Raw genomic sequence first — 22,742 nt, 5'->3', positions numbered from 1 at the left:
CATATCCTGAGGCTGCATTCATTGTAGCTGGGGCTAATCTGAAAACAAGACTCCCTAAATTCTATCAGCATATCGATTGTGCTAACAAAACCCTGGATCATTGTTATTCTAACTTCCACAACGTATATAAGGCCCTCCCCCGCCCTCCTTTCGGAAAAGCTGACCAAGACTCCATTTTGTTGCGCCCTGCCTATAGACAGAGACTAAAACACGAAGCTCCCGCGCTCAGGTCTGTTCAACGCTGGTCCGACCAATCTGATTCCATGCTTCAAGATTACTTCGATCACATGGATTGAGATATGTTCCGCATTGCGTCAAACAACACGCTGATTCGGTGAGTGAGTTTATTAGCAAGTGCATCAGCAATGTCGTACCCACAGCAACTATTAAAACATTCCCAAACCAGAAACCATGGATTAATGGCAGCATTTCCGCAAAACTGAAAGCGCGAACCACAGCTTTTAATCAGGGCAAGGTGACCGGAAACATGACCGAATACAAACAGTGTAGCTATTCCCTCCGCAAGGCAATCAAACAAGCTAAGCGTCAGTATAGAGACAAAGTAGAGTCGCAATTCAACGGCTCAGACACAAGAGGTATGTGGCAGGGTCTACAGTCAATCACGGATTACAAAAACAAAACCAGTCCTGTCGCGAACCAGGATGTCTTGCTCCCAGACAGAGTAAACAACTTCTTTGCTCGCTTTAAGGACAATATAGTGCCACTGACATGGCCCACTACCAAAACCTGTGGACTCTCCTTCACTGCAGCCGACGTGAGTAAAACATTTAAACGTGTTAACCCTCGCAAGGCTGCAGGCCCAGACAGCATCCCCAGTCGCGTCCTCAGAGTATGTGCAGACCAGCTGGCTGGTGTGTTTACGGACAAATTCAATCAATCCTTATCCCGGTCTGGTGTTCCCACATGCTTCAAGAGGGCCACCATTGTTCCTGTTCCCAAGTAAGCTAAGGTAACTGAGCTAAACGACTACCGCCCCGTAGCACTCACTTCCGTCATTATGAAGTGCTTTGAGAGACTTGTCAAGGACCATATCACCTCCACCCTACCTGACACCCTAGATCCACTCCAATTTGCTTACCGCCCCAATAGGTCCACAAACGACGCAAGAGGAATACTGGACAAGAGGAATATGGACATGAGAATGCTGTTCATCGACTACAGCTCAGCATTTAAAACCATAGTACCCTCCAAACTCAAATTCGAGACCCTGGGTCTCGACCCCAACCTGTGCAACTGGGTCCTGGACTTCCTGATGGGCCACCCCCAGGTGGTGAGGGTAGGTAACAACATCTCCACCCCGCTGATCCTCAACATTGGGGCCCCACAAGGGTGCGATCTGAGCCCTCTCCTGTAATCCCTGTTCACACACGACTGCGTGACCATGCACGCCTCCAACTCAATCATCAAGTTTGCAGACGACACTACAGTGGTAGGCTTGATTACCAACAACGACGAGACGACCTACAGGTGAGGGCCCTCGTAGTGTGGTGTCAGGAAAATAACCTCACACTCAACATCAACAAAACAAAGGAGATGATCGTGGACTTTAGGAAACAGCAGAGGGAGCACCCCCCTATCCACATCGATGGGACAGCAGTGGAGAGGGTAGTAAGTTCCTCGGCGTACACATCACGGACAAACTGAATTGGTCCACCCACACAGACAGTGTGGTGAAGAAGGCACAGCCGCGCCTCTTTAACCTCAGGAGGCTGAAGAAATTTGTCTTGTCACCAAAACCACTCACAAACTTTTACAGATGCACAATCGAGAGCATCCTGTCGGGCTGTATCACTGCCTGGTACGGCAACTGCTCCGCCCACAACCTTAAGGCTCTCCAGAGGGTAGTGAGGTCTGCACAACGCATCACCGGGTGCAAACTACCTGCCCTCCAGGACACTTACACCACCTGATGTCACAGGAAGCCCATAAAGATCATCAAGGACAACAACCACCCGAGCCACTGCCTGTTCATCCCGCTATCATCCAGGAGGCGAGGTCAGTACAGGTGCATCAAAGCAGGGACCGAGAGACTGAAAAACAGCTTCTATCCCAAGGCCATCAGACTGTTGAACAGCCTCCACTAAAATTGAGTGGCTGCTGCCAACATACTGACTCAACTCCAGCCACTTTAATAATGGAAAAATGTATATAAAATGTATCACTAGCCACTTTAAACAATGCCACTTTTATATGTTTACATACACTACATTACTCATCTCATATGTATATACTGTACTCTATACCATCTACTGCATCTTGCCTATGCCGTTCTGTACCATCATTCATTCATATGTTTTTATGTACATATTCTTCATCCCTTTACACTTGTGTGTTTAAGGTAGTTGTTGTGGAATTGTTTGGTTAGATTACTCATTGGTTATTACTGCATTGTCATAACTAGAAGCTCAAGCATTTCGCTACACTCACATTATTAACATCTGCTAACCATGTTTATGTGACAAATAAAATTTGATTTGATTTGATTTGTAGTGTGACTCTGCTAAATCATTCCCCCAGTCAGATTAAATTACTATTTCATAAATCTTCAAAAAGTTATTTCAAGATCCCACAGTTTTGACAACTTTCTTCTATCTTATCCAAGGACTTTGACAAGTGAACAGATGCCGGGTCTTAAAAGTTTCAAGGCTTTGCTGTTTTCCAGTCAGTTTATGATTATGAACTTAAAAGTTGTTTTCGCTCGCAAACATCTTGGAATTTCATGCACCTTCAAGCCATTTGTGTGGTTGTGGCAGTGGCGTTGTACAAAATGCCAACCTGCTCTCTATTTCACAGGCCAGGTCTGAACGATACAAACAGTTCCTCATAACTTACTTTTGCCATTTAATTAGCACAACTCTTTAAGTATCCCGAAACGTAAATGGAAATGTTGTTGTGTTTTTAACTTGCATGTTCTATTGTCTATGTATTAAATTGACAATTTAGTAATTTAGCAGACACTCTAATCCAGAGCAATTTATGAGAGCAATTAGGGTTAAGTGCCTTATTCAAGGGCACATCAACAGATATTTTACCTAGTCAGCTCGGGGATACATAACGACCTTTTGGTTACTGGCCCAACACAAAGAAATGGCCCATTGTTTTTTCTAAGCAGAATTCTCCAATGTGGTATATTTATTTTTGCTGTATATTCTAAAAACTCAAGACTCAAAAAAAAAGCATTATGACTCCTAGCACATCAGATTTGGCTGAGGATTTAACCCTAACACCATGCACAAACTGGACGGGCGTGTGCGCCATTGTGCACAAATTGATTTTGTCCCTCAAAACCAAACGCGATCACGACACACAGGTTGAAATATCAAAACAAACTCTGAACCAATTATATTAATTTGGGGCTTGCAGTTGCTAGCTAATTTGTCCTATTTAGCTAGCTAGCTTGCTGTTGTTAGCTAATTTGTCCTGGGATATAAATATTGAGTTGTTATTTTACCAGAAATGCACAAGATCCTCTACTCCGACATTTAATCCACACATAAAACGGTCAACCAAATCGTTTCTAGTCCATCTCTCCACTTTCCAGGCTTACTTGTTATTTTGACTTTACATGGCGATTGGCAACTAACTTTGATAATAAAATGAATTACCACAACCGAACTCAGTTCATCTTTCAATCACCCACGTGGGTATAACCAATGATGAGATGGCACGTGGGTATATGCTTCTAAAAGCCAATGAAGAGATGGAAGAGGAAGGACTTGCATCGCGTTCTGCGTCACAAATAGAAGCAACTTCTATTTAGCGCCCGGCAACGCGGACGCTTGTTGGCGCGTGCGAGCAATGATTGAATAACCTGTATGTCACGCCCTGGCCATAGTTTATTTTGTATGTTTCTATGTTTTGGTTGGTCAGGGTGTGATCTGAGTGGGCATTCTATGTTGGATGTCTTGTTTGTCTATTTATGTGTTTGGCCTGATATGGTTCTCAATCAGGGGCAGGTGTTAGTCATTGTCTCTGATTGGGAACCATATTTAGGTAGCCTGGGTTTCACTGTGTGTTTGTGGGTGATTGTTCCTGTCTCTGTGTTTGTGTTCGGCTGGTGAAGTTGGTGCCAGCCTCACGCACCAGGCCTCCTGTGCACCTCCCTAGCCTTGCATGTCCTGTGCCAGCACTGCTCTCAAGATCTCCAGTACGCCTTCACGGTCTAGCCCATCCTGTGCCACCTCCACACACCAGCCCTCCGATGGCAGCTCCCCGCACCAGGCTTCCTGTGCGTGTCATCGGCCCAGTACCACCAGTGCCAGCACCACGCATCAGGCCTACAGTGCATCTCGCCTCTCCAGCGCTGCTGGAGCCTTCCTCCTCTCCTGCGCTGCCGGAGTCTCCCGCCTGTTCAGCACAGCCAGAACCTTCCTCCTCTACAGACTTGACAGAGTCTCCCGCCTGTTCAGCGCAGCCAGAGCCTTCCTCCTCTCCTGCGCTGCCGGAGTCTCCCACCTGTTTAGCGCTGCCAGAGCCTTCCGCCTCTACAGCATTGCCGGAGTCTCCTGCCTGTTTAGCGCAGCCAGAGCTGCCAGCCTGCATGGAGCAGCCAGAGCTGCCAGCCTGCATGAAGCAGCCAGAGCTGCCAGTCTGCATGGAGCAGCCAGAGCTGCCAGTCTGCATGGAGCAGCCGGAGCTGCCAGTCTGCATGGAGCTGCCAGTCTGCAAAGAGCTGCCAGTCTGCAAGGAGCTGCCAGTCTGCAAGGAGCTGCCAGTCTGCAAGGAGCTGTCAGTCTGCAAAGAGCTGCCAGTCTGCAAGGAGCTGCCAGAGCCGCCAGTCTGCATGGAGCAGCCAAAGCTGCCAGTCTGCAAGAAGCCGCCAGAGCTGCCAATCTGCATGGAGCAGCCAGAGTCGCCAGTCAGCATGGAGCAGCCAGAGCCGCCAGTCTGCAAGAAGCCGCCAGAGCTGCCAATCTGCATGGAGCAGCCAGAGTCGCCAGTCAGCATGGAGCAGCCAGAGCCGCCAGTCAGCATGAAGCAGCCAGAGCTGCCAGTCAGCATGGAGCAGCCAGAGCCGTCAGTCTGCCAGGATCCGCCAGTCAGCCAGACTCTTCCAGATCTGCCAGTCAGCCAGACTCCTCCAGATCCGCCAATCTGCCAAACTCTTCCAGATCTGCCAGTCAGCCAGACTCTTCCAGATCCGCCAGTCAGCCAGACTCTTCCAGATCCGCCAGTCAGCCAGACTCTTCCAGATCTGCCAGTCAACCAGACCCTTCCAGATCTGCCAGTCAACCAGACTCTTCCAAAACTGCCAGTCAACCAGACTCTTCCAGATCTGCCAGTCAACCAGACTCTTCCAGATCTGCCAGTCAACCAGACTCTTCCAGATCTGCCAGTCAACCAGACTCTTCCAGATCCGCCAGTCAACCAGACTCTTCCAGATCCGCCAGTCAACCAGACTCTTCCAGATCCGCCAGTCAACCAGACTCTTCCAGATCCGCCAGTCAACCAGACTCTTCCAGATCCGCCAGTCAACCAGACTCTTCCAGATCCGCCAGTCAGCCAGACTCTTCCAGATCCGCCAGTCAACCAGACTCTTCCAGATCCGCCAGTCAACCAGACTCTTCCAGATCCGCCAGTCAACCAGACTCTTCCAGATCCGCCAGTCAACCAGACTCTTCCAGATCCGCCAGTCAACCAGACTCTTCCAGATCCGCCAGTCAACCAGACTCTTCCAGATCCGCCAGTCAGCCAGATTCTTCCAGATCTGCCAGTCAGCCAGACTCTTACAGATCTGCCAGTCAACCAGACTCTTCCAGATCTGCCAGTCAACCAGACTCTTCCAGATCTGCCAGTCAACCAGACTCTTCCAGATCCGCCAGTCAGCCAGATTCTTCCAGATCCGCCAGTCAGCCAGATTCTTCCAGATCTGCCAGTCAGCCAGACTCTTCCAGATCTGCCAGTCAACCAGACTCTTCCAGATCTGCCAGTCAACCAGACTCTTCCAGATCTGCCAGTCAACCAGACTCTTCCAGATCCGCCAGTCAGCCAGATTCTTCCAGATCCGCCAGTCAGCCAGGATCTGCCAGAGCCTTCCTCCTCTCCTGTGCTGCCGGAGTCTCCCGCTGCTGCCGGGGTCCCCGCCTGTCCGGCGCTGCTGCCGGAGTCTGAAGAGCCCCTCTGTCCCGAGCTGCCCCTCTGTCCCGTATTGTTAAGTAGGGTTGCCGTGGCTGGGAGGTCACGGAAGCGGACAAGGTGGGGGAAGACTGCGGTGATGTGGGGGCCACGTCCAGCACCAGAGCCGACAGATGCCCACCCAGACCCTCCCCGATAGGTTCAGGTTTTGCGGCCGGAGTCCGCACCTTGGGGGGGGGGTACTGTCACGCCCTGGCCATAGTTTACTTTGTATGTTTCTATGTTTTGGTTGGTCAGGGTGTGATCTGAGTGGGCATTCTATGTTGGATGTCTTGTTTGTCTATTTCTGTGTTTGGCTTGATATGGTTCTCAATCAGGGGCAGGTGTTAGTCATTGTCTCTGATTGGGAACCATATTTAGGTAGCCTGGGTTTCACTGTGTGTTTGTGGGTGATTGTTCCTGTCTCTGTGTTTTGCACCAGATAGGGCTGTTTAGGTTTTCAAACGTTTGTTATTTTGTTAGTTTATTCGTGTATAGTCTCTCTATTTAAATAAAATGAATCACAACCGCGCTGCATTTTGGTCCGCTCCTCCTTCTACAGACGAAAGCCGTGACACTGTATGTGTACATTGATTTTGCAATGCTCGCACACGCAGTGCTTCCGGTTTGGGCAGCGTGTAAGAGTGTGATGTCAGGTTGGAATACGGGGCGTATAACATTTCAAAGGCTGTGGGTATTGCTGTGATTGAGGGGTGGTACCTTATCTCTGGCCTCTTTGATGGGATCATCTCTGTTGTTCCTACGTAGATAATCAGCGGTGGTCGCATGCAGTCAAATATGGCATCAGTCAGGTTACATACAGTGGGTTATTTTGGAGGTGACTGAGGAGCCCAAAACTGGAGGGGCAGGTTCCACCACAGTGGAGGCAGGTTGTAGAGCTAGAGAAATGGCGTTGGAGAGCAGGTTGAAGAAAGTACAATACAGGTCACCTACAACAAGTGCAACCATTTGTATGTACTTATAAGAAAGTGGTAGTCCCTAGAAAGGTGGAAGAAAACCCTTAACGTAAGATCAGGGAGGCAGCTAACATCTAATGTCCTTAACAATTTTTTTCTCACGACTCCTTACATTACAGCAACCATTGATGTGGAAGTTCATTCAATGTTTTATTTTTCAAGCCTGAAATCGATAGCTCATTTTCCGGACCAGGCACAGTCCTTTGAGTTAGAGGGCATTTTCATCAGAGTAGCATCATCAGACAGACTGGGGTGTGTGGTGTGTGCGTGTGTGTGCGCGTGTGTGTGTGTGCGCGCGTGCACATGTGCGTGTGTGTTCCAGCAGTCTGGGTCCACTATAACGACAACACTTATTAAACATAGAAACACTTGTCTCAATCAAGGGTACATCACTGTGTGGGTTCTGAAGAGTGGTTCAGAGAGCAGTGCACCACAAGAAAAGTTCATGATTTTTGTAGAAGTAATACTTTTATTTTATTTTATTAAACATTTTCATGTTCAAGGTCGATAGCTTTTCTGTGCAGCCAATTTAGTTACCAATTAAAACGGTGTTGTCTCTTACATCAAGTCTCCATCTGGATTTGTATTACATTTTCTAGTGCATCAAGTATAGAGGAATCCAGTGGGTATTCAAAGATCAAAGTGAGTTTTGCCACTCGCAAGACTCTTGACTTGAAACTGTGATGCGCCTGTCTGCATCATTTCACCAAGACTCACCTGGTACTATAGTCATGTGTGCTGTCTGTCTGGATGGCATTAAAACTGAACAACATAAAATCTCAAATCCGAAACCTCTCTATCGAATTGAAGTGTTGACTGACTTTGGGAATGGAGGATAGAGGACTTCTGGAAAAAAAAACATTGATCCGAGGCCTCTGTAAATGAAAAGACTGCCATCTGTCAAATAAGATAACGACTAATCAAACAACAGCACTTAAAAACAAACCACACTTCACCTTTACCATCAAGGCAGAAGGAAAATTACAAAAGTGTTTTATTTCCTTTTCCACATTTCCACTCTTTCCATGTTCGTGTTTAAACCCTATAAGGATGCAGTGTAGGACAAAGGGCAGACCCTGATGCCTTAGAGAGCCTGAGGTCTGTAAAGAGTACAAAGCTAACCTTTACATTTCTTATTTATTCCTTATCTATGCTACGTAGGTACAGTTATACATAATACTGCAAAATGGTCTCATTAGAATATGACAGTATAGTGTCATTGTAGTTACATAAACATAAATATTAGTTATATGTCACTTTTGATACTAAAATCACTCCTTGTTTTATGTCACTATAATGACGTAAACCCTTTACAGAGTCTCAAACATCTCAATAGATGTAATTTCAAAGTAATTTTCTCATTGCTCTGTGTAACAAAAAGCTCTAAACTTCAGGAGATTGCAGTGTTGAATCCTTGGGAAGAAGGTTTTGTTTGGTCGTTAATTATTTTGATCACATCTATGCCTGCACAAAATTTGAAATAGTGTTTTTTACATTGGATAAACGCAGAGAAACAGAGCTGCAAAGTGGTATATCATGCACTGCATTTGAGGAACAAATTCTGTTTTGAAAGTTGATGAACTTGTAACCTCGCTTTTGAGAAAATGTCCTTTGAACGTTTTGGTACCTACTAGAGAGCTCTTCTTCATCTACACCCATTTAGCATCGTTCTCGCCCTCTTATGCTTTAGCTCCACCAATCTCTTTAAGTACGGGCCATTCTACTGCCAATGGAGATTGCATGGCTGTGTGCTCGATTTTATACACCTATCAGCAACGGGTGTGGCTGAAATAGCCGAATCCACTAATTTGAAGGATGTGTCCACATACTTTTGTTTATACATTGCAGCTCCATTACAATCGCTTATAGGTGTCATGCACTGCTAAACTGTGAATCTGTGCGGTACAGTAACAATGGGTTTGAGGCCCCCTCGCATTAGAAGTTTGTCCTCGATGCTCGATTCAAATAATGCGTGACAAGCGGATGATTCTAATAATGCATATAATAATAATAACTTTTTACATTTCTATAGTGCTTATCATAGAATCTCAAAGCGCTTCAAATGCAAAAACCAAACTAGCAATATATCATGACAGGTCAACCAATAGAGACCATGTCTTTGAAAGTTACATCCTCTGAAGATGGAGACAGTTCATGACTGGTCAGAGGCTGGTAGATAATGGTGATGGAGTCTGTTGATGATCTTGTAGAGGGCACATCTGGGAACCAGCCTGACTCTTATAGCCACTGGTCGTCTTCTCTTCCAGTCTGTGTAGCATCCACTTGGGTGATGCCTCAGCAGCTCTGGGCACCAGAAAGTTCACCAGACGAAGTTCAGAATAGTAGCCAGTCTTCCTCACTATGAGCGCTCTGCTTCAGCACTGCTGTATTCCTCCATCTCACATTCCTCTCACTTTTCAGGTGACTTTTCGAATTGGCAGCCAGGTGAAACAAAAAGCTAGCTCGCTAGCTAGCCAGCCAAGCCAAAAAGTGATAACCTGTCAGTCAATCTGCAAATCCATGGCTCAAAAACACCAAAGGTTATAAAACGTTATACATGTAAGTGTAGCCTACAAATGTATGTAATATATGTAGGCCTAATAAAGTTGATTATTAGCAGTACGCTCATCTACAATGCTGAAGATGCAGCTCCTCATTACATGTATTGTATCTGAATTTAAATGTTTAATCTGCACTGACCTTTGCAACATAGTAACACAACAAATGTAATTCTACATTTCAAAGGAAAACTCCATATCGCGCCTGGGATTCGAACTTTCCACAAAGAGCAACATTTTGGGAATTTTCTTTCTTATTGGTCTATTAACTAATTTACCGCCTGGTGACAAGTTTTTTGACTGCACTGGGCCTTTAATAGGGACGCTTTCATTAAAAAAGTGTGCTATGACTTAAACTACATATACATTTATTTCTATTTTTTTAATATAACCTTTAATGACGGCCTACCGGGGAACAGTGGGTTAACTGCCTTCTTCAAGTGCAGAACAACAGCTTTTTAACTTGTCAGCCCGGGGCTTCAATCCATCAACCTTTTGCTTACTGGCCCAACACTCTAACCACTAAGCTACCTGCTGCCCCAATTTGTAATTCCAAATGCAGTATTTGTTACAGGGAATAATCATGTACAGCTGGTGTAGTGAGCATAGGGCAAAGTGTGGCAGGTTATCTGATGGGAAACGCTAACATTTAACGTTTTATCACGTTTTTAATTGGCTTAATTGGATTTTGAGACAGAGAAAAACTTTTTCTAATGTTTGCAAGTATGGACCTCAGTTGACAGGTGTCATGTGAGCAGCTGAATTTGATGGCTGTTGTGGATTGGATGAGTATGTTGGACATTGGTGAATGGAACCAAAGAGGAAGACAGTGCGCAGCAGCTGTTGCCTAGCCTATTCAAAGGAATTGATGAATGCCCTGCCAACTTCATATTCCAACTTAATCTTCTGCTTCATGGTTCAGTTAGCACACTGATACTTCTTTTATTAACAGTATTTATGTTTTCATCCGAATGAAATTTTGTGGCTTATGATGACATTTGATATTCTTCAACTGGGCGGCACATTGGAAATCTTAGACTGATTTTGTTGTTGATGTAAAGCTGACATCCAATTTCCCACAAAGCTGTCATGAAGCATGTTGGATCCCTTCTTAATAAATTAGCTACACTGTAAAACTCTTCTGTAATTTCAACAATAAAACACAGTAGAACTAACAGTGAAATACCTTAAATGTGTTTTAAAGAATTAATGCTGAATATTGTGATATGATATGGGGCGGGTAGTTAGGCAACACACTACCAGGTTAACCTTCTACACTCAACACTCCATCCCCAGGTGGCTTGAATAACCGGGTCAAGGGCGGTGCTCTGCCAGGAATCCTTGATATATGCTGTTGCAGTGTGGCTATGTATTCAAGGCAGAATCCAAAATAGCAGCATGGTAAGTCATTTGTCTGTGACTAGCACTTTTTAACCTACTAATACTACTAATAACCTATTCATTCATGGTGGAGCAAATCTCCAATTTTCTTGTAGTGCGGTGCAAACTATTTAGTTTTGCTGGTGTAAAGATTGCGGGTCTCCCTCAACTCTGATATTTTTTATCACTATTTGCACTTCCTTACTTGAAGTTTACCAAAGTAACCCTCTCTCTGGCTGGCCTGGGTTCTATTCTCAGCTTTCCCTCGGCGGAATGTCTTGTCCAAGCTGCTCCTCTTCGCTCTCCGCCTGGCTGTCAGCGGCAGCTCAACAATCCCCAACCTGTTCTCTCAATCGACCAATACCCCCAATCTACTCACTACTCATCCACTCACACACTCACATACAGACCCATACATACACACAGTCCTTTTGTACCCTTATCTTCCTTGGCCTCTATTTCTTACATCTCTCAGAGAAAATGACACATTTCATGGTATTGCTTGATGGGGTTAGGATTTGGGCTAAATCCACTGATGCTGATGTAATTGTGTTTTCTGAAACCTGGCTCAGCAAGTCTGTTCCTGATAGGGGTAATGTATAATCGGTTACTGATCGAGTTAAGACAAGTGGGGGTGTGGCTATGTATGTACAGAGTAAATTCTTTATAAGTGTGGCAAAGTCTGGAACTATTTGTAAACATTTTTAATTTCTTGCTTTGAATCCTGGGGTTTCAAAGGGTCTTTCTATAACTGCGATCGGCTGTTATAGACCCCCCCCTGCTCTCTGTGATGTATTTTCTTCTCTGATGCACCTTATGTCTAAACTTCTTGACAGTGAAATTATATCGATTGGTAATCTCAACTGGTGTTGGTTTAAGCTGGTGTCTGATGATTTTAAAATGTATTGTAATTCTATGTATCTTACCCAGTTGATTAACTCACTCACCCGCCTAAATCTCATATGTCCAGAGAAATCTACCCTGATTGAATTGATATTGACAAATGTTCCACATACATATTCTGCAGTTGGTGTTTTCTGTAATGATTTAAGTGACCATTGTGCTGTTCTTGCTGTTAGAAACACCAAGGTTCCGAAAACAAGCCCACACTTTATTCGTAAGATACATTTTAAGATTTTTAATGAGCAGGCTTTCTTTCATGATTTGTTTCATTTTGACTGGAGCAAGATTGAGTTTATTCCTGATGTGAAAACTGCCCGGAAATTCTTTCATTATGTATTTTTTCCCCAAATAGTAAACAAATATGCCCACAGGTTCAGAGTTAAAAGGAGGGATAATCCATGGTTCTCTTCTGAGCTGTCTTGTATTATTCACAAACATAATTAAAGGCTTCAGTCTTATAAAAGTTATACTTCAATCTGAACGGGTTTCAAGCAGAATAGTAAGAATGTCTCACCCCATCTTCAAGAATGCCCTTTTTCCCTTTATTCAGACTATAACTTTTGGAAATCAAATAATCTACCTAAATATCGCTATTTTTAAAACAAGCCAAAGAAAGTTAGTTGCATTGTTAGTTTAATCCACCAAACAAGACAGAGCAAATAATAAAACAAATATTATGGTTAAACTCGAATACACTAATTGATAAAAAAAATATGTTACTTTTGAAGATGTCACGATCGTCGAAATAACATTCGGACCAAGGCACAGCGTGATATGGGTTCCACATCTTTTATCTGTGAAACACACAAAAACAATAAAGAGCAAATGACACACCGGGGCGGCAGGGTAGCCTAGAGGTTAGAGCGTTGGACTAGTAACCGAAAGGTTGCAAGTTCGAATCCCCCAGCTGACAAGGTACAAATCTGTCGTTCTGCCCCTGAACAGGCAGTTAACCCACTGTTCCTAGGCCGTCATTGAAAATAAGAATTTGTTCTTAACTGACTAACAGTAAAATAAAGATAAAAATTTAAAAAATTAAAAGCTATGGAGTGCAAATACACATAAACAAGATCCCACAAAAAAACAGTGGGGAAATGGCTGCCTAAATATGATCCCCAATCGGAGACAACGCTAAACAGCTACCTCTGATTGGGAACCATACCAGGCCAACATAGAAATTAAACAACCTACATTATCCACCCTAGTCACACCCCGACCTAACCAAAATAGAGAGTAAAAAAGCTCTCTATAGTCAGGACGTGACAGTACCCCCCCTCCAAAGGTGCGGACTCTGGCAGCAAAGGAAGGCTCCTGCCTTGGAGCAGGACTGGACACCGTGCCTGGACTGGGCACCGGCGCAGAGGAAGGTTCTGGCCATGGAGCTGAGATGGCCGCCGTGCTTGGACTGGGCACCGGTGCAGAGGAAGGCTCCAGCCATGGAGCGGGACTGGACGCCGTGCCTGGACATCGGCGCAGAGGAGGGCAAGTGAGACACAGGACGTACCGGACTGGGGAGACACACTTCAGGGAGAGTGCGAGGAGGAGACACAGGACGTACCGTACTGGAGGCCAGATACGTGGAGCCGGCCCAGGTTTCACCGGACTGATGACACGTTCCTCCAATTTTTTTGGGGGGGGGGGCTGTCCGTTGGGCATCCGTTGTGGCCGCGAACCCTGGCTTCGGCGCTGTCCTCCCTTCTCTCCTTGCGTCTGCCGCCAAGGAAGGCGATCCATTATTTCCTCCCAAGTCCAGGGTACCTTCTCCTCCTGGCCATGCTGCTTGGTCTTGGTTTGGTGGGATCTTCTGTCGCGATCGTCAAAATAACATTTGGACCAAGGCGCAGTGTGATATGGGTTCCACATCTTTTATTCGTGAAACGCACAATATTAATAAAGAGCAAACTACACGTGAAGCTATGGAGTGCTCACAGGACACTACACATAAACAAGATCCCACAAATAAACTGTGGAGAAATGGCTGCATAAATATGATCCCCAATCGGAGACAACGCTAAACAGCTGCCTCTGATTGCGAACCATACCAGGCCAACATAGAAATAAAACAACCTAGATTATCCACCCTAGTCACACCCCGACCTAACCAAAATAGAGAATGAAAAGGCTCTCTATGGTCAGGGCGTGACAGAAGAAGAAAAAAACTGAATAATCTTTGTAGATGGTATTATAACTTGGACTGGGTGAGTTATGTCAGACATGCAGCTAACTAAAATAAAATATATTGAAATTGCAAGTGGAAGGGGGAGAAAGTAAGGATCTTGTCTGTCGGCCCTGCAATAAAGACCAAAATTGATTATTTAAGCCTAGGGCTTCCATTCGCTGAAAAGGCAGAGCGTGAAATTCAAAAATATTTTAAAGAAATATTTAACTTTCATACATTCACAAGTGAATTCAGAACACAAATGTAAAAGTGCTTGATTGGCCCAGCCAAAACCCAGACTTGAATCACATTGAAAACATGTTTTCAATTTGTCATTATCGGGTTGATTGATTGATTGAATTTATAGAGGTTAGAGGTTACCAGTTTATAGAGGTTAGAGGTTACCAGTTTCCTTGATCAGACTTTTGTAAAGTCAGTTAAAGTTTTTTTTAAGGAAGATACGTTTGTGAGGTCAGCTGCAGTTTTGCAGAAGACTGTGGGGATAGACAAGTTGAGTGAGAATAAGCGTTTCCGCTCGATTAAACATGTTGCAGCAGTTACATCAATCAAAAAAGATTGGAAAACACGGTTAAACGAAGAGGGAAACAAAATGGTCCTGCTTTGAAAGACGTGCAGGTTATAAAGGCTTCGTAAAGCCTTCATAAAGCCATAATCACAAAATAAATGTGTTACAAATCATCTATAACCTTATGTTTTGCTTTATAAAAAGTTCATAAATGTGTCATAGTGGGGGTTACATAACCACCAATGTCAAATGTGACATAACCCACTATGTCAAATATGACATAGACCTGTGCTTTATACTGGGTGGTATAAGCACTGCTTAATAGAGGCCTTATAGGTCATATTAAACAAAGCATTCAGAACCCTGCCATGCATCTTGGTAGAGCATTGCAATGCCAGGATATTGGGTTCGATTCCCGGGACCACCCATACGTAAAAATGTATTCACGCATGACTGTAGGACATTTTGGATTAAAGTGTCTGTTATTTGTATATATTACATTTTACTCAAAATATTTCTAGCACGGCTGAATCGCTTTACCTTATTGGACCTGACCTCAACTTCCCCCAAAATGCTATTCTGCAGGATGACACATACTCCAAAGTGCAGTCATGCACAGCAAAAAACTTTGTTTAGGGCATTTGTCAAATGCATTTGTATTTTTAGCCTAATTGTTCTTTTCCCAAATTCCATTTTATTGGTTTTGTTTTTCCAGGTTTCGGATTTCCCCAAATTGTTTCTGTTTTCCAACAGTTTTTTCATAGTGTTTAGTAGAAAAACAACATTGGATTTTCTGTGTTCCCAACAATGCTTAAACCACACCAGGGGAAGACCATCGAGGTCTGGAAAAAATCAAATAAACTTATATTTTTTTGTGTAGTTGCCCTTTAGTGAGAATGCCCTGTACTTTTATGTGGTTAGCTGGTTTTCTTTAGTGCAATAAGTGCACATGATTCGACCACCAATGAAATGGGTGGAGTAAAAGGCCAGCAACACCCCATATTATTCAGAGCCCCAAAAAATGACACATTATGTACATTCTACAGACCCTAATTGATATACTTTTACTGCGGCACCCAGAATAGTTCTTGCTCTCAGGCAATATACAGTGGGGCAAAAATGTATTTCGTCAGCCACCAATTGTGCAAGTTCTCCCACTTAAAAAGATGAGAGAGGACTGTAATTTTCATCATAGGTACACTTCAACTATGACAGAAAAAAAATCCAGAAAATCACATTGTAGGATTTTTAAATAATTTATTTGCAAATTATGGTGGAAAATAAGTATTTGGTCAATAACAAAAGTTTATCTCAATACTTTGTTATATACCCTTTGTTGGCAATGACAGAGGTCAAACGTTTTCTGTAAGTCTTCACATAACAATAACAAGGACATATACAGGGGGTAGGGTACCGAGTCAAAGTGCGGGGATACATGTTAATCGAGGTCATTTGTAAGTGGCTATGCATAGATAATAAACAGCGAGTAGCAGCAGTGTAAAAACAAAGGAGGGGGGGTTCACATTGCGTCATCAGCAAACTTAATGAAGGTGATGGAGTCGTGCCTGGCCACACAGTCGTGGGTGAACAGGGAGTACAGGAGGGGACTAAGCATGCACCCCTGAGGGGCCCCCGTGTTGAGGATCAGCATGGCAGATGTGTTGTTTTCTACCCTTACCACCTGGGGTTGGCCCGTCAGGAAGTCCAGTATCCAGTTGCAAAGTGAGGTGTTTAGTCCCAGGGTCCTTAGCTTAGTGTTGAGCTTTGCGGGCACTATGATGTTGAATCCTGAGCTGCAGTCAATGAACAGGTGTTCCTTTTGTCCTGGTGGGAAAGGGCAGTGTACATCTGTTGAGGTGGTATGTGGTAGGCGAATTGGAGTGGGTCCAGAGTTTCTGTCCTGGTGGTGTTGATGTGAGCCATGACCAGCCTTTCAAAGGACTTCATGGCTAACGACGTGAGCGCTACGGGATGGTAATCATTTAGGCAGGTTACCTTGGGCACAGGGACTATGATGGTCTTTTTGAAACATGTAGGTATTACAGACTCGGCCAGGGACAGGTTGAAAATGTCAGTGAAGACACTTGCCAGTTGGTCCGCCATGCTTTTAGTACATGTCCTGATAATCCAACTGGCCCCTCGGCTTTGTGAATGTTTCCCTGTTTAAAGTTCTTGCTCACATCGGCTACGGAGAGGGTGATCACACAGTCGTCCAGAACAGCTGGTGCTTTCATGCATGCTTCACTGTTTCTTGCCTCAGAAGGAGCATAACCGTGTTTTCCAATCTTTTTTTGATTGATGTAACTGCTGCAACATGTTGAATCGAGCGGAAACACTTATTCTCACACAACTTGTCTATCCCCACAGTCTTCTAGCTCGTCTGGTAGATTTGTGTCACTGGGCAGCTCGCGGCTGGATTTCCTTTGTAGTCGGTAATAGTTTTCAAGCCCTGCCACATACGACGAGCGTTAGAGCCAATGTAGTAGGATTCAATCTTAGTCCTGTATTGATGCTTTGCCTGTTTGATCGTTTGTCTCAGTGCATAGCGGGATTTCTTTTAAGCTTCCTGGTTAGTGTTCTGCTCCTTCAAAGCGGCAGCTCTAGCCTTTAGCTCGGTGCGGATGTTGCCTGTAATCCATGGCTTCTAGTTGGGAAATGTATGTACCGTCACTGTGGAGACGACGTCGTAGATGCACTTATTGATGAAGCCGGTGACTGAGGTGGTATACTCCTCAATGACATTGAATGAATTCCAGAACATATTCCAGTCTGTGCTAGCAACGCAGTCCTGTAGCGTAGCATCCACGTCATCTGACCACTTTTGCATTGAGCGAATCACTGGTACTTCCTGCTTTCGTTTCTGCTTGTAAGCAGGAATCAGGATAGAATAATGGTCAGATTTGCCAAATGGAGGATGAGGGAAAGCTTTGTATGTGTCTCTGTGTGTGGAGTAAAGGTGGTCGAGATGTTGTTTTTACCTCTGGTTGCACATGTGACATGCCGGTAGAAATGAGGTAAACGGATTTAAGTTTGCCTGCATTAAAGTCCCCGGCCACTAAGAGCGCTGCTTCTGGATGAGCATTTTCTTGTTTGCGTATGGCCTTATACAGCTGGTTGAGCGCGGTCTTAGTTCCAGTATCGGTTTGTGGTGGTAAGTAGACGGCTATGAATAATATTGATGTGAACTCTCTTGGTAGATAGTGGTTTACAGCTTATCATGAGGCATTCTACCTCAGGCGAGTAATACCACGAGACTTCTTTAATATTAGACATCCCACAACAGCAGTTATTTACAAATAGACACACACCCCGCCCATCATCTTACCAGATGTAGCTGCTCTGTCCTGCTGAAAAACGGACAAGCAGCCAGCTCTGTATAATCCATTGAAACATAAGATATTACCGTTTTTAATGTCCCGTTGGTAGGATATTCTTAATCGTAGATCGTCCAGTTTGTTTTCCAGTAATTACACGTTGGCCAATAACACCGAGGGTACTCACTCAATGACGAATTCTCATGAGGCACCCAGACCTCGACCCCCTGTATTTTCTTCACGAGAATGATGGGGATGAGGGCCTGGTCTCCGTGAGGTAGTATATCCTTTGCATCGGACTCATTAAAGAAAAAAATCTTCCTCCAGTTTGAGGTGAGTAATCACTTTTCTGATGTCCAGAATCTCTTTTCGGTTATAAGAGGTTGTAGCAGCAACATTATGAACAAAAAATGAGTTACAAAAAAATGAACTAAATAGCTAAGTTGGTTAGGAGACAGTAAAACGACGTGAGGACAATTTTCGGGGACTCATTTTGGCTCATAAACACTACTTTCCAGTGGTGGAAAAGGTACCCAATATTATACTTGAGTAAAAGTAAAGTACCTTAATAGAAAATTACTTGAGTAAAATACTACTTAAGTAAATGTCTAAAATTATTTGGTTTTAAATATACTTAAGTATCAAAGTAAATGTAATTGCTAAAATATAATAAAGTATCAAAAGAAAAAGTATACATTTCAAATTCCTTATATTAAGAAAACCAGACGTCTCCATAAAAGCTCCAACACTCAGACATAATTTACAAATGAAGCATCTGTTTAGTGAGTGCCAGATCAGGCAGTAGGGATGACCAATGATGTTCCCTTGATAAGTGTGTGAATTAGATAATTTTCCTTTCCTGCTAAGCCTTACAAATGTAACAAGTACTTTTGGGTGTCAGGGAAAATGTATGGAGTAAAACGTACATTATTATCTTCAGGAATATAGTGAGGTAAAAGTAAAAAGTGTCAAAAATGTAAAGAGTAAAGTACAGATACTCAAAAAACTACTTAAGTAGTACTTTCAAGTATTTTTTACATAGGTTCTTTACGCAACTACTCCTTTCAAAAGTACTGGCTTAAATTATACAAAACTTCCAGAAAATCTTTTTAACTTTGTGTTCTTTGGTCAACAGATGGCTAAGACAAGGACTGCCAGACCATCAGACAAACGAGCACAGTCAGTGAAATTTAAGTCAGCACACACAAATCTTTTGATGGAAAGCTACAGGTGGATATCTTGAAGTTCCTCTGAGTACACATCATTGACAAACTGAAAATGTCCACCCACACAGGCAGTGTGGTGAAGAAGGGGCAACAGTGCCTCTTCAACCCTGGGACGCTGAAGAAACGTGTCTTGGCACTAAAAACCCTCACAAACCTTTACAGATGCACAATTGAGAGCATCCTGTCGGGCTGCATCACTGCCTAGTACGGCAACTGCACCACTCGCAACCACAGGACCCTCCAGAGGGTGGTGTGGTCTGCCCAACGCATCACAGGGGGAAAACTATCCTGCTCTCCAGGACATCTACAGCACCCGATGTCACAGGAAAGCCAAAAAGATCATCAAGGACAACAACCACCCGAGCCAATGCCTATTCACCCCGTTATCATTCAGATGGCGAGGTCAGTACAGGTGCGTCACATCTGGGATCTCAAGGCGATCAGACTGTTAAACAGCCATCAATAGTACCTTAGAGGCTGCTGCCCTATTTAGTGTATATAGACTTGGAATCACTGGCCACTTTAATAATGGAACACTAATCACTTTAATCATGTTTACATATTTTGCATTACTCACCTCATCTGTATATAAATTATTCTATTCTATTCTGTTGTATTTTAGTCTACGCTGCTCCGATATTGCTCATACAAATAGTTGTATATTCTTAATTCCATTCCTTTATTTTAGATTTGTGTGTATTGTGTGTGGTGTTGTGAAATTGTTAGATATTACTTGTTAGATATTGCTGCACTGTTGGAGCACTGTTGGAGCAGAAACACAAGCATTTCACTATATGACATCTGCTAAACATGTGTATGTTTAATACAATTTGATTTGATTTCAGCAAGATTATTGAACAGCTATCTACACATTTATGGTGACATGAAGTTACAGCGGTTTAGCTAACTATCCCCTCAGGTGCTAAAGATCACATCACGTTACAGCTCTTCATCATGCACTGTACTGTATTTGCCCAAAAGTGCCAACAATTGGAAAAGATCCACTCAATTAATATTTTATATCAATCTTAGTCGCTAATAGCAAATGTTAATGATGGCACTCCATCCCTGTGGTTTGGTAGATTTTACTTCAAAAAATATTATTATTCAGATTCTTGGTAATTGCCTGTGTCTTGCATGGGCAGGTTTAATTATATTGATAGAGGAACCAGCAGCCTAGTTGGTTGGATTGGGAGTAGCAACATTTGAGATGGAGTATTTGTTCAGGTACAAGTATGGCGGAATTTTTAATAAAACATTTACAAATTTCCTAGAGAAACTTAATAGTACAACAATAAACTTGGCCAATAACAAAATATTAGGCCTAACAATAGCAATAGACAGACCACCAATATATAACTCACTCATCTGAGTGCCTTCAGAAAGTCTTCATACTCCTTGACTTATTCCATATGTTGCTGTGTATCAGCCTGAATTCAGATTTTTTTGCAAATGTATTGAAAAATAAATACTGAATTATCTAATTTACATAAATATTCACGGGGCGGCAGGTAGCCTAGTGGTTAGAGTGTTGGCCCAGCAACCGAAAGGTTGCGAGATTTAATCCCCGAGCTGACAAGGTAAAAATCTGTTGTTCTGCCCCTGAACAAGCAGTTAACCCACTGTTCCTAGGCTGTCATTGTAAATAAGAATTTGTTCTTAACTGACTTGCCTAGTTAAAATAAAGGTAAAATAAATGCACACCCCTGAGTCAATACATGTTAGAATCATCTTTGGCAGTGATTACGGCTGTGACTTGTAATATTTGTATTCTGTATAGTGTTCCCTCTTTTCACTCTGTCATTTAGGTTCGTATTGTGGAGTAACTACAATGTCGCTGATCCATCCTCAGTTTTCTATCACAACAATTGGTGAAAATTCCTGATTGGTTTCTTGTATCTCTGGCAACTGAGTTAGGAAGGACGCCTGTGCCTTTGTAGTGACTGGGTGTATTGATACATCATCCAAAGTGTAAGTAACTTCACCATGCTCAAAGGGGTATTCAATGTCTGCTTCTTTTCAAGGCATTGTAAAACCCTCCCTGGTCTTTGTGGTTGAATCTGTTTGGAATTCACTGCTCAACTGAAGGACCTTACAGATAATTGTATGCGTGGGGTAGAGAGATGAGGTAGTCATTTGAAAATCATATTAAACACTATTATTGCACACATGGTGAGTCAATGCAACTGATGATGTGACTTGTTAAGCACATTTTTACTCCTGAACTTGGTTAGGCTTGCCATAACAAAGGGGTTGAATACTTATCGACTTATTCACTAAAACATAATTCCACTTTGAAATGATGGTGTATTGTGTGTGTAGGCCTGTGACACAAAATTACAATTTATTCAATTTTAAATTCACACTGTAACACAACAACATTTTGAAAAAGTCAAGGGGTGTGGATACTTTCTGAAGGCACTGTATCTGGCAGAACTAGTATAAATGTTACCTGAACGAGCAGCCCTCCATGAACGATGAAAACAGGCATCTTGAAAATGTACAAAAATGTATGCACTCACTACTGTAAGTTGCTCTGGATAAGAGTTTCTGCTAAATTACTAAAATGTAAATAAAAAGATGTGCCATAACCTGGCATAATCCATTAACACCTTTAAAGAGGCACATTCTCATTTAACTTTTATATTACACTTTACAGGCAATAGGGTCAATCGGGGTTGGTTGTGTCACAGTGCAAATTACTCCCAATCTAAATGGTGCTGTATAATAATTTTAAGGTTAAAATGTGTGAACTATTTGAAAGAACTCATCCACCTGGTCAATTCATGTCACCATGACAAAACATTGCGGTGAGTGGAATTGGTGGTTTTCATAGGTGAAAGCGGAAAAAATATATATTGGTGTTTTCTTTGTAAATGTTTGAATTATGTGAGTATCCATGTACAATGATGTGTGTTGAAAATAGGAAATGGAGAGCTATATTTCAAACCATTTGGTCAGGGAGGTGACCAAGAACCCAATGGTCACTCTGACAGAGCTCCAGAGTTCCTTATTGCTGCAGCACTCCACCAATCAGGCCTTCATAGTAGAATGGCCAGGCGGAAGCCACTCCTCAGTAAAACGCACATGACAGCCCACATGGAGTTTGCCAAAAGGCACCTAAAGGACTCTCAGACCATGGGAAACTAGATTCTCTGGTCTGATGAAACCAAGACTGAACTCTTTGGCCTGAATGTCAAGCGTCACGTCTGGAGGAAACCTGGCATAATCCCTACGGTGAAGCATAGTGGTGGCAGCATCATGATGTGTGGATGTTTTTCAGTGGCAGGGACTGGGAAATAGTCAGGATCAACGGAAAGAAGAACAGAGCAAAGTACTGAGAGATTCTTGATGATCATCTGCTCCAGAGCGCCCAGGACTTCAAACTGGGGCGAAGGTTGACCTTCCAACAGGACAACAACCCCCTAAGCACACAGCCAAGACAACACAGGAGTGACTTTGGGCCAATGTCTGAATGTCCTTGAGTGGTCCAGCAAGAGCCCAGTCTTGAACCCGATCTAACATCTCTGGAGAGACCTGAAAATAGCTGTGCAGTGATGCTCCC

Source organism: Oncorhynchus masou, chromosome 17 (genome assembly GCF_036934945.1).
Source record: "Oncorhynchus masou masou isolate Uvic2021 chromosome 17, UVic_Omas_1.1, whole genome shotgun sequence".
Lineage (NCBI taxonomy): Eukaryota > Metazoa > Chordata > Actinopteri > Salmoniformes > Salmonidae > Oncorhynchus > Oncorhynchus masou.
The sequence above is the reverse complement of the archived record's forward strand: the minus strand, read 5'-3'. Positions refer to the sequence as shown.